Here is a 15,922-nt window from a genome sequence, read left to right on the forward strand (position 1 = left end):
CTTTAACAGAGGGTAACGCAGGAAAGGGTTCTGTACTGTAACAAAATGGAGCCTACCTTATGACCAGGGTTTCCAGGTTTAAATAAATTTTCCGACCCCAAACCAGTTGAAAACCCGCCCAAAACCGCACACCCATGCCCCTGCCGTCATCAACCCCGCCCCTCCATCATCAGCTCCACCCCCACCGTCATCAACCCCGCCCCGCCATCATCAGCTCCACCCCCACCATCATCAACCCCGCCCCCGCCGTCATCAGCTCCACCCCGCCGTCACCAACCACGCCCCCGCCGTCACCAACTCCGCCCACAAGGTCACCGAAGTCGTTAACACGTCGTTAACACGTCGTTGACACGCCGTTAACCACGTCCCTGCGGGGCGAGAAAACCCGCAGCCGGCGAAGAAAAAACAACCCGCCCAACGAAATCAAAAACCGCCCAAAAAACCGCGACCCGCAGTGGGCAAAAATTTCCTGCAGTGGGTCGTGGAAAGCCGCCCAATTGGGCGGGAAAACCGCCCATCTGGCAACTTTGCTTATGACTAGAGGGAAACAGAAAAGGGCACACTGTGACCCAGTGAGCAAGGGCGAAACCCACCAATGGCAACAGAGCCTGCCAACTAGCAACAGCATAACCAATCATATAACAGTTCTATACAGACAGGCTAGTGAAGTCACACTGCCTGATAACTACACCCCCCACAATGCATCGCTCATGTGGCTCTGCAGTGAGAACGACAGAAAAAGCGTCACACTCACCCCAGAGCCACATTACAATCAGGGAAAGGCTGTCAGAGGACAGAACATCTACCCAGCACTGTTCTTGCACTAAAAGTTCTGAAGCTAACGTCGAAGCCCCTTAAAATTTACACTCCAGCCCATCCCTATCTGTTCAGTCACGATCAGGGCACAGACCACAGAAGTCCGCCCTGCACCTATTTTATTCTCCAAATACCGGCGTTGCCACCCAATCTCTGCTAAGATTTCATGGATCCATCCATTCCTTCTAAACAGGATTCCTTTGTGTTTATCCCACGCATTTTTTAATTCCATTACTGTTTTGATCTCCACCACCTCCTGCGGGAATGATATGTTTGTCCCAGTTACCAGCAACAAAAACACAAGCAGACTGGATGGGTAAATTGGTCTGTTTCCTATCATGCTGCTATTTCATGATATATATAACCCACGAACACAGTATTTCCTCCTCCTTTTGTTCTAGGGTGCTGCTACCCGAATTTCAGTGTCACGATCTTTCCAAAAATAAAATAAAAATGTACTAAAACCACAGCCTTTAATATTATGATAAAATATTTCAAATTAAAAAAAAAAAACCAGAGCATAAGCATCTAACTTGAGGTGTGTATCTGTAAATATTCCCTTGTTTTCTCTGTCCTGATGTTCTGATGTTTGCAGAAAACACCGGGGACAGTAAAATGTTGTCATCTGAGTAATAAGCCAAACAAACGATCAGGTTACACCTGTTTAGGTCATGCTTCTTCCTCCATTGTCAATGCCTACAGCCACAGCTCAGCTCCTTGCCAGGAAGTCACACCATGGAGCATTTTTAATCATTTTTACCGACCTGTGTGGGCTTTTCATTCCTGTGACTAGTGGTAAGTACCTTTTTTTTTCTTTGCTGTTTAGGTAAAACGTTTCTACATGTTCTGAGAAATTATATGTGTAAAGCATCGCAAAGAAAATCTGCCTATAGAAACTAGGACGTTGACAGATGAATCTACAGAGACAATTTGAAGTGTAAGGCTTCGCAATAAGCTGTCATTCTGCTTCCTTTATGTGGTGCTGAGGTAGTGAACTTTGTAGACCATGTCCTAATGCTGTGATTGTGTAGTCAATTCTTCCATTTTTATGCACGCCTAGCCTGTTCCGGCTATGTTCCTCCCACCCCGAGCTTACAGGTGAAAGAAAGTACAGATTTTCTTTCCATTTTAAATCAGATGTACAAAATCTTTCATTCGCACTTTCACTGACTGTATAGAATTGATCGGAGAACAAGTGGATGAAAGTTGGAGGGCTGTGCTTTTTCTTCTGTGTGGTTCTGCATATCATACTGGGAAGAGCACACGATTAACTGAGTTGTGAACTTATGGATACGGAACTAGGCTGGATCTTCAGTTTTCTCTCACGTGTGTGAAAGGCAGTCATTAAGGATGGAGTGAGAATATTTTTTTTTTTGTTACATTTGTACCCCGCGCTTTCCCACTCATGGCAGGCTCAATGCGGCTTACATGGGGCAATGGAGGGCTAAGTGACTTGCCCAGAGTCACAAGGAGCTGCCTGTGCCTGAAGTGGGAAATCGAACTCAGTTCCTCAGGACCAAAGTCCACCACCCTAACCACTAGGCCACTCCTCCACTGTTGCTACTATTTGAGATTCTACATGCAGATCACCAATGTGGCCGCGCAGGCTTCTGCTTCTGTGAGTCTGACATCCTGCACGTACATGCAGCAGGACGTCAGACTCACAGAAACAGAAGCTTGCGCAGCCTTCTACATGGAATGTTGCTAGTGGAATAGCAACATTCCATGTAGAATCTCCAATAGTATCTATTTTATTTTTGTTACATTTGTACCCCGCGCTTTCCCACTCATGGCAGGCTCAATGCGGCTTACATGGGGCAATGGAGGGTTAAGTGACTTGCCCAGAGTCACAAGGAGCTGCCTGTGCCTGAGGTGGGAATTGAACTCAGTTCCTCAGGACCAAAGTCCACCACCCTAACCACTAGGCCACTCCTCCACTCCTATTCACCCAGAGAGTGGTGGTCCGGAGCTGGAACATACGTATCATTTGTGTGTTTCAGCAGGCCAGCAAATTTTAATTCCATTTTATGGTTATCTACTTTTGCCATAAATCCATGTTTGCATCTGGTAAGAAAAATGCAGTCTATTGTGTGACTATTCGGCAGTTCATACAACCTCTCTTCGCGGGCTCTCCTCGTCCCTTCCTCTATAATATTTGTACTTTAGGTTGAAATCACTATTTATTTTACATACATAGGGCTTCTTTTATTAGGTGCTTATAAATTGTAAATTTAAGAGCTTATTTTCCAGCTAATTAAGGGCCCCTTTTACCAAGCTGTGGCTAAAGGGGGCCTGCGCTGGCATAGGCGCGTGCTTTTTGACATGCGCCGAGGCCCGTTTTTACCGCAGCAGTCCTACCCTAGCTGAGATCATATTTAACCATCTCTCTAACCTCATGTACAACTTCCTTTAAATCAGTCACCTTACTTTCTAACTCTTCTTACTTTCTTACCCTTCTATATCTTACTTCTCAACTTTAGATCTAGCTAGTATAATTGACCTTCACAGTAATAGATCCATGAATTCGAAGATTAAACCAACATCCATCAGCAAATTATTTTTTTATTTAATAACTGAAAAAAAATATACAAAATCACTTGAATATGTGATTTCAAATCTAAGATCAAAATCAGGGTAAAAGAGTGATCCTATATAATAATGCTCACCACCAACGTTCTAATGTGGGACTGCCTGTGTCCATGGCTCCTGGAGTTGCTGAGCTAGGCTCTGTAGCCAGGATGATGTCACTCACAGCTGATTCCCAGGCAGGGGGAGAAGTAGGGAAGAGGTTTAGCCTCCCCAGCCCAATTGTGACCTTCCCCTGGCTGCTGCTCCCCTAAACTCAGGGCTGGACATGGATGGAGGGGAGGGCAGGGGAGACAGGAGAATTGCTGAACATGGATGGATGAATGGAGGGGGCAGGGGAGAGAGGAAATTTGCTGGATATGGGTGGATGGAGGAGAGGGCAGGGGAGAATGGAGAGTTGCTGGACATGGATGGATGGAGGGGAGGGAAGTCAGGAAGGAGATGCCCATGGATGGAGGGGAGGGAAGAGAGGAGAAATGCTGGACATGGATTGAGGGGAGGGAAGAGAGGAGAAATGCTGGGCATGGATTGAGTCTGCGTACTCTTTATCTTTTAAAAAATACTATAAATAAAAATCACCAAAAAAGAAAGATTAAAACAAAAAAAAAAAACATAGATAAAAAAAATTCATATCTCATACCCCTGGAACATATTACTCATTCTACACCCTTCCCAATTATTACTTATCATGACAGAACATTTCTCCTAATGTTTCCCTTAAAAACATAATCGCCATTACATGATAACCTTGTTAGTGCCCGTTTCATTTGTGTAAGAAACGGGCCTTTTTTACTAGTATATATGTATGCATTACAAACTAATTAATTTTTTTTCTTTTTTTTTTTCTTCTTTACCTTATGCTTGAGAAGAGATTAATTTTCATTGCCCTGTACATGTGAATTCATCTTTTTATATATATTTTTTACACATTTTATTTGATTTTTATTTATTTTTATTCACTTATCTATTTTTTCTTTTCAGTCATATTTTTACTGGTACACATAATCATAGACATTGACAATAAGGAGCATTGAGTAGGTGGGTGTCCTATCTGTTACTATTTCAAATTTACATGTTTTCATTACATTTTGTATGACAATATATCAGTTATATATTTGGTATGCTTTTGCTATACAAATTCTGTATGTCATTTATTATTATAATTTACTTTATATATTTTTTATTATTTAATATCTTCTAAATAGATATTTTTGTGTGGTTATTATTCATTATAATCCAATTATAATAATTCTATATGTGGATGTTATATATTTTTTATTTGTTACAATTTAAAGACAATTTTAACATGAAAAATTATTGTAACATTTTTTTTATATAAATCTTTTTATATTAGCCGAAGCCATGGTGTATTATGTTTCAAGCTGAGTTTTGATACATGTTATTTATGTTTATGATTTTGATGTATATATATCTGTTGTTTATTTGTTTGATTTAGTTATGTTTCTAGTATACTGATACTTATTTATATATTTATTTATTTATTTGTTGTTTTATTTATTTTCTATAGCCCCCTGCTGGGCGAAACACGGCCTGTGTCGGGCTTAGTCTTAATTAAAGGTGTTTATCTAATAAAGTTTATGTTTAATTTCCACTGATCTGCTTCGTTGTTTTCCATCTTGGTTTTCTTTTGTTCCATTATGGCTGAAAAACATCTAAGTCTTAGGAACGCCCAAGTTCTGCCCTGAACACGCCCCTGGTATTACCCCTTGAGATTGAGACGCACTTCTGACGAACTTCAGAGAAAAACGTCTAAAAATAGGTTTTGAAAATACTGATTTGGACGTTTTTGTGAGAATAACGTCCAAATGCAGACTTATGCCACTTTTTCGACATTTTTCTCTTTTGAAAATGAGCCCAAAAGTAAGCCAGAATTTCACACAACTTAATGCTAAACCTAACAGTGGAAATTCCTGAAAACTTTGTTAATGCTTCAAAAATACACAAGTGCTAAAATATATATTTAGAAAAAGTGAAAGAGAGAAACTGAATTACACATAGCAACAGGCTAAACTCAAGGACAACCCCAACACTAGAAACGTTCCAAAACATGTGATATTACTGCAAAATTATCGCAAGTGAGAATACTTATATCTTTAAAAAAATGTGATATAAATTGAAATTAGAAAAGAACTTACTACCGGTATGACGCACATTCAAAGACAGAAGCTTGTCTCACTATCAACACAGAATTTAAAACTCTGAAACAAATGTGGTGAAGAAGTCTAAGTACGATGGTTTCAAATTTAACCGAGCCAGAGTTTTAAAACAATTTCCTCAAGGGTTATAGTCAAAATCTCATAGACTCGCTATCGCTGAAACTCCAAGCAAAAACGCTTGCTGATCGGTTGGCTGTCAAACCAACAAAACTCCTCCATCCTTTTAAGATACCCCGCGCAGTGCCCTCTGCACATCCAACTTATGGAGCTGTCTCTGTTCCTAATTCCCTCCTGCCTCCACTAACACTTCAGAGCGCAAAGGCCTGATTGACATGGAACACAGATACCATCTTAGGGAAGAACTGTTCTCAAGACTACTTTCTCCTTGAAGAATAACAGAAAGGGATCCCTACACAATAATGCCTGCAACTCCGAAATCCTTTTCACAGAAAAAATTGTATTCAAGATTATATCCTTCAATGTCTCCTCCTTCCACAGCTCAAAGGGAGATTGGACTGAAACCAACAACACAAGATACAAAGCTCATGAGGGAACCACTATGTGTCTTGAAGACCTCAACAATTTCATCTTACACAAGAAGCGAACCATATTCAGATGGGAAGCCAATGCCCTCCATTAAACCAAGCCTTGAAAACAAGCCAATGCAGAGATCTGTACCTTAAGGAAGGCCAAAATAAACCCCCTGTCCAAACTTTCCTGCAGGAACTTTCCAAACTCTGATGTAGGCCAGTGACATGGACTTTCTTCTCAATTGCAATACAGTGGCTAGGAGTTCACCTGAGTATCCTCTTTTTTCCCAGGGCCTAACCCTTTCAAGAGCCAAGCCATTAGACACATATATAGACAAGTCTTGCATCTGCACTGGTCCCTGCCTCAGAAGACCCTCCCTCACCAGAAAACTCAGTGAAGATCCCCGAACCAGGGTCTCCTTGGCCAGTCTGGAGGCAAAATACCAGGTCCTTGTGCCTTTATCCTTTAAATGACTCTGCCCAGCATGGGCCATGATGGAAACATGTGCAACAGAATGATCTGAAGCCATAGCTACATTGTGATAAAGTCACATCCAGGATAGTTGGGTTAAGGCAGTTTCAGTCTGAAATACAAGTCCTAGAAGGCATTGCAGGCAAGGAGCCAGGGGGTGAGATGAGGAACCCGGACTGGACTCCTAGCTGCAATAGGGGAAGACATGGGTGTAAGCTGGCAGGATGTGTAGATTGGCTGCCACTAGGGGGAAAGAGAGATAGGAAACCCTGTGTGAAGGAGCTCATCATTAGTCTAATGCTTAACTCAGCTGGTATGGGTGTGGGGGAAGCTAATGGAAGGAGAATGATTGGTTGTGAGAGCAGAAGCCAGGGATTGATTAGGCAGGTGGGAAGGAATCCCAGAAGAGAGAAGCAGTTGCAGGCTGAAACCCCTTGGGTAAGAGAGGTCCCTAAAGTACTGAAGCAGGCTAAAATCGTTTAGGTGTGAGGAAGTCCCAAAAGTATTTGCAGGCTGAAAATCCTTGGGTAAGGGAGGTCCCTAAAGTATTGAATTTATCAGTGAAGCTGATGCAGGGTGAAATCCCTTGGGTATGAGGAGTCCCTAAAGTATTGAACTCTCCTGAAGGTAAAGAGAGTGGAAGGTAGAAACTGCTGCTTTGTGATTTAACTGTGATGATGAATTGAAAGAACTGCTTCTGTTTGGAATTGAACTACTGTTTATTGTGCACTGGATAAAGTGCCCAGACTGGAGCTGACTGTGAGCCTGTATTGAATCCTGATATGTGCTGATAGCCTACTGCTTGAAGGGGACTATTTGCCACACACTTTCAGGTGGCTTATATGTGCTTAAGATTGAAGGTGAATGCTGCTGTTGGAACTGTGTATCAGGTCTACTAGAAACCTGCATGGAATAAAGTCTTTAAGATTAAAGTTGCGGGTGGACATTTATTTCTTGATTGTACCAGGAGGCCTGTGGCTGGAGGAGATTGTTCTATCCTTGGCTGCACTTAGAGGTACCTGGTTACAACATTAAGACATCTATTTCTTTGGAGCAAACCTCTTGTGTAACTGAGAAACCTCATAGGTTTTGTATTGGCTGCCGTCGCCATGACATCCATTTCCAGCTGTCCATGGCTGAAGGACGTTCAAGAAGGTTTCCTGATCCAGACTGAGGTCTAAAATGTGTGTCTGCTCATAAAATCTGCCAGCACACTTTCTATTCCAGCCATATGAGCTGCCAACAGGTCCAACAGATTGCACTCTGCCCATTTCTTTAGCCTCAATGCTTCCTCTGCCACTTGCAGACTTTTCATGCTATATCAGCAGTTCACATAGGCCTCCCTCAGAAGTACTAGAGCTCTCTGGAGCGTCCTCATGTGAGCTCTGGACCATGGAATTATCTCCAAGATCACCACCACTCTCAACAGGAACCAGTTAGAATCTGATTATCCTCCAAAAGGTGAGACACTTTGAATGCCCCTAAACTCTTCATCAACTTAACCAGATCCTTACCAAAAAACAATTTTCTTCTGAAGAGGCGTTTATGAGCCATGTCTTAGAGGCTACATCAGTTGATCAACTGAAAAGCCAAAGAAACCCAAGTGCCACCACCCCCAGCACCACGCCCTTCGCCAAGGCCCTAATTAGGTCATACAAGGCATCCACCAAGTACGCAAAAGCCATCTGAAGCCTGCTGAACTCTGCTTCATCTAGACCACTTGCACCCAAATGTTTGTCCAACACCTATTCTGTCCATCGGAAACACATTCTTGCCACATTGCCGTGAAGGCAGCAGTCTGTGAAGGTTAAGGCCAACACATCAGATCCCTGCTTTAACAAAGCCTTATGGGTGGGGGGGGGGGGGGGGGGAGGTAGGTAGTGGGGTGGCGGTGGTGGCTCATTCCTTGCCACAGGAGGAACGGCAGTGACAGCGGCAGCTCATTCCTCACCTCAGGCAGCAGATTGTCTTGGCCGCCCCTGACTGTGGGCAATTCTGAATCTCAAAAAAGATATAGTGGAATTAGAAAAGGTACAGAGAAAGGTGACAAAAATGATAGAGGGGATGGGACAACTTCCCTATGAAGAAAGGCTAAAGCGGCTAGGGCTCTTCAGCTTGGAGAAAAGACGGCTGAGGGGAGATATGATAGAGGTCTATAACATAATGAGTGAAGTGGTAGATGTGCATCGCTTGTTTACCCTTTCCAAAAATACTAGGAATAGGTGGCACGCAATGAAGCTACAAAGTAGTACATTTAAAACAAATTGGAGAAAATATTTCTTCACATAGGGGCCCTTTTACAAAGCCGCGGGAGGGCTAACGCGCGGGTAGCATGCACCAAATTGACACTATCACTGGGGTAGCGCGTGTACCTAGCGGTAATTCTGAGTTTGGTACATTCCGAATCCCATGGTAATCAACAGCATGGCCATATTGGTGTGTACCGCATGGTTACCGCACGGGTACCAGGCTGTAAATAGGCGCCCGCTAGTTTAACTTTTTGCACACATCTCATCGGCCCGCAACCTCGGAGTCATCTTCGACTCCTCCCTCTCCTTCTCTGCGCATATCCAGCAGATAGCCAAGACCTGTCGCTTCTTCCTCTATAACATTAGCAAAATTCGCCCTTTCCTCTCTGAGCACACCACCCGAACTCTCGTCCACTCTCTTATTACCTCTCGCCTTGACTACTGCAACCTACTCCTCACTGGCCTCCCACTTAGCCATCTATCCCCCCTTCAGTCCGTTCAGAACTCAGCTGCACGTCTTATCTTCCGCCTGGACCGATATGCTCATATCACCCCTCTCCTCAAGTCACTTCACTGGCTTCAGATCAGGTACCGCATACAGTTCAAGCTTCTCCTACTAACCTACAAATGCACTCAATCTGCAGCCCCTCCTTACCTCTCAACCCTCATCTCCCCTTACGTTCCTACCCATAACCTCCGCTCTCAAGACAAATCACTCCTTTCAGTACCCTTCTCCACCACCACCAACTCCAGGCTCCGCCCTTTCTGCCTCGCCTCACCCCATGCTTGGAATAAACTCCCTGAGCCCATACGCCAGGCCCCCTCCCTGCCCATCTTCAAATCCTTGCTCAAAGCCCACCTCTTCAATGTCGCCTTCGGCACCTAACCACTACACCTCTATTCAGGAAATCTTGACTGCCCCAACTTGACATTTCGTCCTTTAGATTGTAAGCTCCTTCGAGCAGGGACTGTCCTTCTTTGTTAAACTGTACAGCGCTGCGTAACCCTAGTAGCGCTCTAGAAATGTTAAGTAGTAGTAGTACATCCATTTCCCGGCCCATTAAAAAATGGCCCTTTCCCCAGCAGCAGTAGAAATGGCTCAGCGCATGCCCAAAAGTTGCATCCACACTACCACAGGCCACTTTTTACCATGGCTTTGTAAAAGGTCCCCCTCAATAAGTAATTACTCTGGAGTTCTTTGCCTGAGAATGTGATACAAGCAGTTAGCTTAGCAGGGTTAAAAAAAGTTTGAATATTTTCCTAAAAGAAAAGTCCATAAGATATTATTAGGATGGACTTGGGAAAATCCTCTGCTTATTTCTAGGATAAGCAGCATAAAATATGTTTTCCTGTTCTGGGATCTTGCCAGGTACTTGTGACCTGGATTGGTTACTGTTGGAAATGGGATTCTGTGCTTGGTGGACCTTGAGTCTGTCCCAATATGGCAACACTTATGTTCTTATGTTCTTATAAAAGCAGGAAGTGGTATATAAAGTATGGAGAAATAAGTTGAACGAGGACTGTCTTCATTCCTTAGTGAATAAGTCACAGATTCTCATGTAGTCACTAAAAGAGCACCAGCCAAGCAATAATAATAGTAATGATAATTATAATAATAATAGATAGTTTTATAAGGTTGCCAAATGAATTATGATTGAGGCCCCACCTTTTTAGTTTCAGCACATACTTTCTTCCAGGTGGGGGAGGTTTTCCATTTTTGGATACACCCACCAGCATGGATCTGGATAAATCATGGCACCTAAGGATGTGCTAACTTCCTTGAAACAGGTTCCTGTGGCTTGTTTTTGCTGTTGCTTAACCTGTTTCAGATTTCAGTTGATTTAATGCAAAATCTGCCAGGGCTTTCCTCACAGATTTTACATACGTCCTGCGATTTCATTGATTCGGAGCTCGGAGTTTCTCTTTTTGTTTTGGGTCAAGTTGATACCTTATTAGTTTCACCTTGCTGTGTGCACAGAGTTGCATTTTTGATTATTGTGATTTCCTTATGCAAACTCTCCAGGTTCATTTTATCTGAGGGCCGCTTCACTGCCTGTTTAGTTCACCTGTTGTCGATTCCCTTTGGTCTGCTTGTTATGGAAACACATGTCAAAAACCAAGTTGTAGGCGACACCTTTTTTATTGGACTAACTTAGGGGTCCCTTTACAAAGCCACTTCAGCGGCTATGTACGTCCAACGAGTGCCAATTCAGATCTGCCACCCGGCTACCGCTTGGCCCTGGAGATAATTTCATTTTTTACACGTGTCCACTACGCGTGCCGGAAAATATATTTTATTTTCCAGTGCATGGTGAAAACCAGGCAGTAATCGGCATTGGACGCTAGCTGACCCTTACCACCCGGTTAACGCATGAGACCTTACCGCTAAGTGAATGGGTGGCGGTAAGGTCTCAGGCCCAAAATGGACGCGTGCCGATTTTTATTTTGCAGCGCGTCCATTTTCAGCAACATTTTTTAAAAAAGGCCTTTTTTTACAGGTGCGCTGAAAAATGGATCTTTGCACGTCCAAAACACACGCCTACAGTGGCGCAGCCCATTTTTCAGCAAACCTTAGTAAAAGGACCCCTATGTGTAACTTTGACAAATTTTTGAGAGTTATCCTCTCTTCATAGAAACAGAGAAAATGACGGCAGATAAAGGCCATATGGCCTATCCAGTTTGGAAAGGGGATGGGACTCGATATACCTCCTTTCTACTACTACTACTACTACTTATCATTTCTATAGTGCTACTACATGTACACAGCTCTGTACACTTGAACAGGAAGAGACAGTCCCTGCTCCACAGAGCTTACAATCTAATTAGGACAGACAAGCAGGACAAACAAGAGATAAGGGAATATTAAAGTGAGGATGATAAAATAAGGGTTCTGAACAAGTGAATAAGGGTTAGGAGTTAAAAGCAGCATCAAAAAGGTGGGCTTTTAGCTTAGATTTGAAGACGGCCAGAGATAGAGCTTGACGTACCTGCTCAGGAAGTCTATTCCAGGCATATGGTGCAGCAAGATAAAAGGAACGGAGTCTGGAGTTAGCAGTGGAGGAGAAGGGTGCAGATAAGAGAGATTTACCCAGTGAACAGAGTTCCTGGGGAGGAATGTAGGGAGAGATGAGAGTGGAAAGGTACTGAGGAGCTGCAGAGTGAATGCACTTATAGGTCAATAAGAGGAGTTTGAACTGTATGCGGAAATGGATAGGAAGCCAGTGAAGTGACTTGAGGAGAGGGCTAATATGAGCATAACGACACTGGCGGAATATTAGTCGTGCAGCAGAATTTTGAACAGATTGAAGAGGAGAGAGATGACTAAGTGGGAGACCTGTGAGAAGCAAGTTGCAATAGTCTAAGCGAGAGATAAGAGCGTGGATGAGGGTTCTGGTAGTGTGCTCAGAAAGGAAAGGGCGAATTTTGCTGATATTCTAGAGAAAGAAACGACAGATTTTAGCAGTCTGTTGAATATGTGCAGAGAAGGAGAAGGAGGAATCGAATGTGGTTTGCCCATCCATACCATCTACTATCTCTTCCTCTCCCTAATATATCTTACATGCTTAACCCGCTCTTTCTTGAGTTCAGATACAGTTTTTGTCTCCGCCATCTACATCGGGAAGCTGTTCCATGCATCCAGTACTCTTTAAAGAAAGAAGTATTTCCTTAGATTACTCCTAAGTCTATCCCTTTTAAATTTCATTCAATGCCCCTTAGGAGCCAACTTTTCAACATGATTGGGTGCGCTCAACTCGGCACATACTACCATATTTGTAAAAAGGAAAACAAAATATTGTAGGGTCATGGGCACAACTGGCCAGACCATATTTAGATGTTACTGGAAGGACTCATGGCTAAAGGAAGAGGTAGGAAATCACTGAGGGGTCCTTTTACAAAGGCGCACTGAAAAATGGCTTGCGGTAGTGTAGGCGTGGGTTTTGGGCGTGCGCCGATCCATTTTTCAGCGCGCCTGTAAAAAAGGCCTTTTTAAAATTTTTGCTGAAAGTGGACGTGCAGCAAAATGGAAAATTGCTGCGCGTTCATTTTGGGTCTGAGACCTTACTGCCAGCCATTGACCTAGCAGTAAAAACTCACGCGGTAACCAGGCGGTAATGACGTGCACGCGTCCATTACATGCGCCTGAAAAAAATTTTTTTCAGACACGCGTTTTGGACATGCGCCAAAAATGAAATTACCGCAAGTGCCACACGGTAGTCAGGCAGTAACTCCATTTTGGCACATGTTGGCCACGTGTAGACACTTACGTGGCTTAGTAAAATGGCTCCTGAATGCCCCCCCAGTCTCTTTTCCTCCCCTATCCCAACTCATCCCCACCAATTTATCTCATTTTTCTTCTCCTCCCTCCTCCCTCCCACCCATCTGTATCAGTCATATCCCTTCCAGTCCAACCTGGCCTATCCATACCACCCACACACAGACAGGATGATTTTATTATTTTTGAGAAAAAGGAAAATGTTTTTCCTCATGATAAAGGGGATGGAACTCTTCTCATATGAGGAAAGGCTAAAGAGGTTAAGACTCTTCAACTTGGAAAAGAGATGGCTGAGGGGGGGGGGGGGGGGGGGCGGGGTTGTCTACAAAATCCTGAATGGTGTAGAATAGATAAAAGTGAATCTTTTTTTTTCCTCTTTCAAAAAGTACAAAGACTAGGGGACACTCAATGAAGTTGCATGGAAATACTTTTAAAACAAATAGGAGGAAATATTTTTTCACTCAGTGAATAGGTAAGATGTAATAGCAGTGATTAGCATATACGGGTTTAATAAAGATTTGGTCAAGTTCCTGGAGGAAAAGTCCATAGTCTGTCTATTGAGATAGACATGGGGGAAGCCACTGCTTGCCATGGGATTGGTAGCATGGAGTGTTGCTACTATTTGAGTTTTTGCCAGATTCACCAACTGAAATCAGGTACAAATCCTCACACCTAAATTACGTGCGGATCAGCCTTATTCTGTAACACGGTGTGCAACTTCCAGGAATGCCACTCACTCACCCATGCACCTCCCATGGCTATGCCCCCTTTTCAGATCCTTGTGTAAAAATTTACACACACATCTTTAGAGAACAGTGACTATAAAGATGTGAGTAAAAATTCCAATTATTGCCAATTAGTGCAGATAATTGATAGCGCCCAATTATCAACGCTAATTGGCTTATATAGGGGTCCTTTTACTAAGCTGCAGTAAAAGGGGGCCTGCACTAGCTTCAGCATTGTTTTTGGCATGCGCTGAGACCCCCTTTTACTGCAGCGGGTAAAAGGCGGTCTTTTTTTTCAACAAGAAATGGAGGTGCGGGAAGTCAGCCATAAGAACATAACATAACAACAAAAGAGTAGCCATACTGGGTCAGACCAATGGTCCGTCTTGCCCAGTATCCCATTTTCAACAGTGGCCAAGCCAAGTCACAAGTACCTGGCAGAAACCCAAATCTTGGCAACATTCCACGCTATAAATCCTAGGGCAAGCAGTTGCTTCCTCATGTCCATCTCAATAGCAGCCTATAAACTTTTCCTCCAGGAACCTGTCCAAATTTTTTTTAAACCCGGATAAGCTAAACCACTGTTACCACATCCTCTGGCAAAGAGTTCCAGAGCTTAACTATTCGTTGAGTGAAAAAATATATTTCCTCCTATTTGTTTTAAAAGTATTTCCATGTAACTTCCTTGAATGTCTCCTAGTCTTTGTACTTTTGGAATGACTAAAAAATCGATTTACTTCTACTCGTTCTACACCACTCAGGATTTTGTAGACCTCAATCATACCTCCCCTCGTCCCGTCTCTTTTCCATGCTGAAGAGCCCTAACCTCTTTAGCCTTTCCTCTTACAAGAGGAGTTCCATCCCCTTTATCATTTTGGTTGCTCTTCTTTGAACCTTTTCTAATTCTGCTATATCTTTTCTGAAATACGGTGACCAGAACTGAACGCAATACTCAAGGTGCAGTCGCACCATGGAGCGATACAGAGGCATTTTAGTATTTTCGGTCTTATTCGCCATCCCTATCCTAATAATTCCTAGCATCCTGTTTGCTTTTTTTGGCCATCGCCGCAACCATTTCAGGGGGAGCTCTTACCGCCACCCATTAAAGTGGCAGAAAGGGCTCCCACACTAACTCGGCAGTAGCGGGCAGCGCACAGTGCTGCCCAATTATCGCTGGGTAAGCACCGGAGCTACAAAAATAGAAAATATTTGTGTAGTTCTGGAAATGATGCGTGGCATGCTGGGAGCCAGAGCAGCTTTTAAACTAGAACCTGGGAGGAGGCCAAGAGTCTTTCAAAAACACATGGTTCAGAACAAGATATCTTTCAAAGATATCACTAAAACAGGAAAGATAGGGTATCCCGATAGCGAGGTTGCAAAAGAGAGCATAGTAGACCAGCCTGCTTATTTTCGAAGGAGAAGGGCGGCCATCTTCCGACACAAATCGGGAGATGGCCGGCCTTTTCTTAAAGCCGGCCAAATCGGTATAATCGAAAGTCGATTTTGGCCGGCTTCAACTGCTTTCCGTCGCAGAGCTGGCCAAAGTTCAAGGGGGCATGTTGGCAGTGTACCGAAGGCAGGACGGGGGCGTGGTTAAGAGATGGCCGGCCTTGGTCGATAATGGAAAAAAGAAGGCCGGCCCTGATGAGCATTTGGCTGGCTTTACTTGGTCCCTTTTTATTTATGACCAAGCCTTGAAAAGGTGCCCAAACTGACCAGATGACCACTGGAGGGAATCAGGGATCACCTCCCCTTACTCCCCTAGTGGTCACCAACCACCTCCCACCCCACCCCCAAAAAATTAAAACACATTTTTTGCCACCCTCAAATGTCATACCCAGCTCCATCACAGCACTATGCAGGTCCCTGGAGCAGTTTTTAGTGGGTACTGCAGTGCACTTCAGGCAGGCAAACCCAGGCCCATCCCCCTCCTACCTGTTACACTTGTGGTGGTAAATGGGAGCCCTCCAAAACCCACCCGAAACCCACTGTACCCACATCTAGGTGCCCCCCTTCATCCCTAAGGGCTATGGTAGTGTTGTACAGTTGTGGGGAGTGGGTTTTGGGGGGGGGGGGTTGGGGGGCTCAGCAACC

At 43.8% G+C, this 15,922-nt stretch overlaps 1 protein-coding gene across 2 annotated transcripts in view; it reads left to right on the plus strand.

Moving 5' to 3' along the window:
• Positions 1-1,524: 1,524 nt before the first annotated feature.
• The window catches only part of GJB7 (gap junction protein beta 7), a 45,972-nt gene continuing 31,574 nt past the window's right edge, over positions 1,525-15,922 (plus strand). Inside the window, exons 1-3 of one of the 2 annotated variants that reach the window (XR_003941368.1) lie at positions 1,525-1,611; positions 4,272-4,297; positions 4,384-4,440. The gene's annotated coding sequence lies outside the window, so the exon portion shown is untranslated. Of the gene's footprint in view, positions 1,612-4,271; positions 4,298-4,383; positions 4,441-15,922 lie in introns of those variants that run through there. The other variant, XM_030195643.1, reaches the window with a different exon arrangement.

This window comes from Microcaecilia unicolor, chromosome 3, assembly GCF_901765095.1.
Source record: "Microcaecilia unicolor chromosome 3, aMicUni1.1, whole genome shotgun sequence".
Classification (NCBI taxonomy): Eukaryota; Metazoa; Chordata; class Amphibia; order Gymnophiona; family Siphonopidae; genus Microcaecilia; species Microcaecilia unicolor.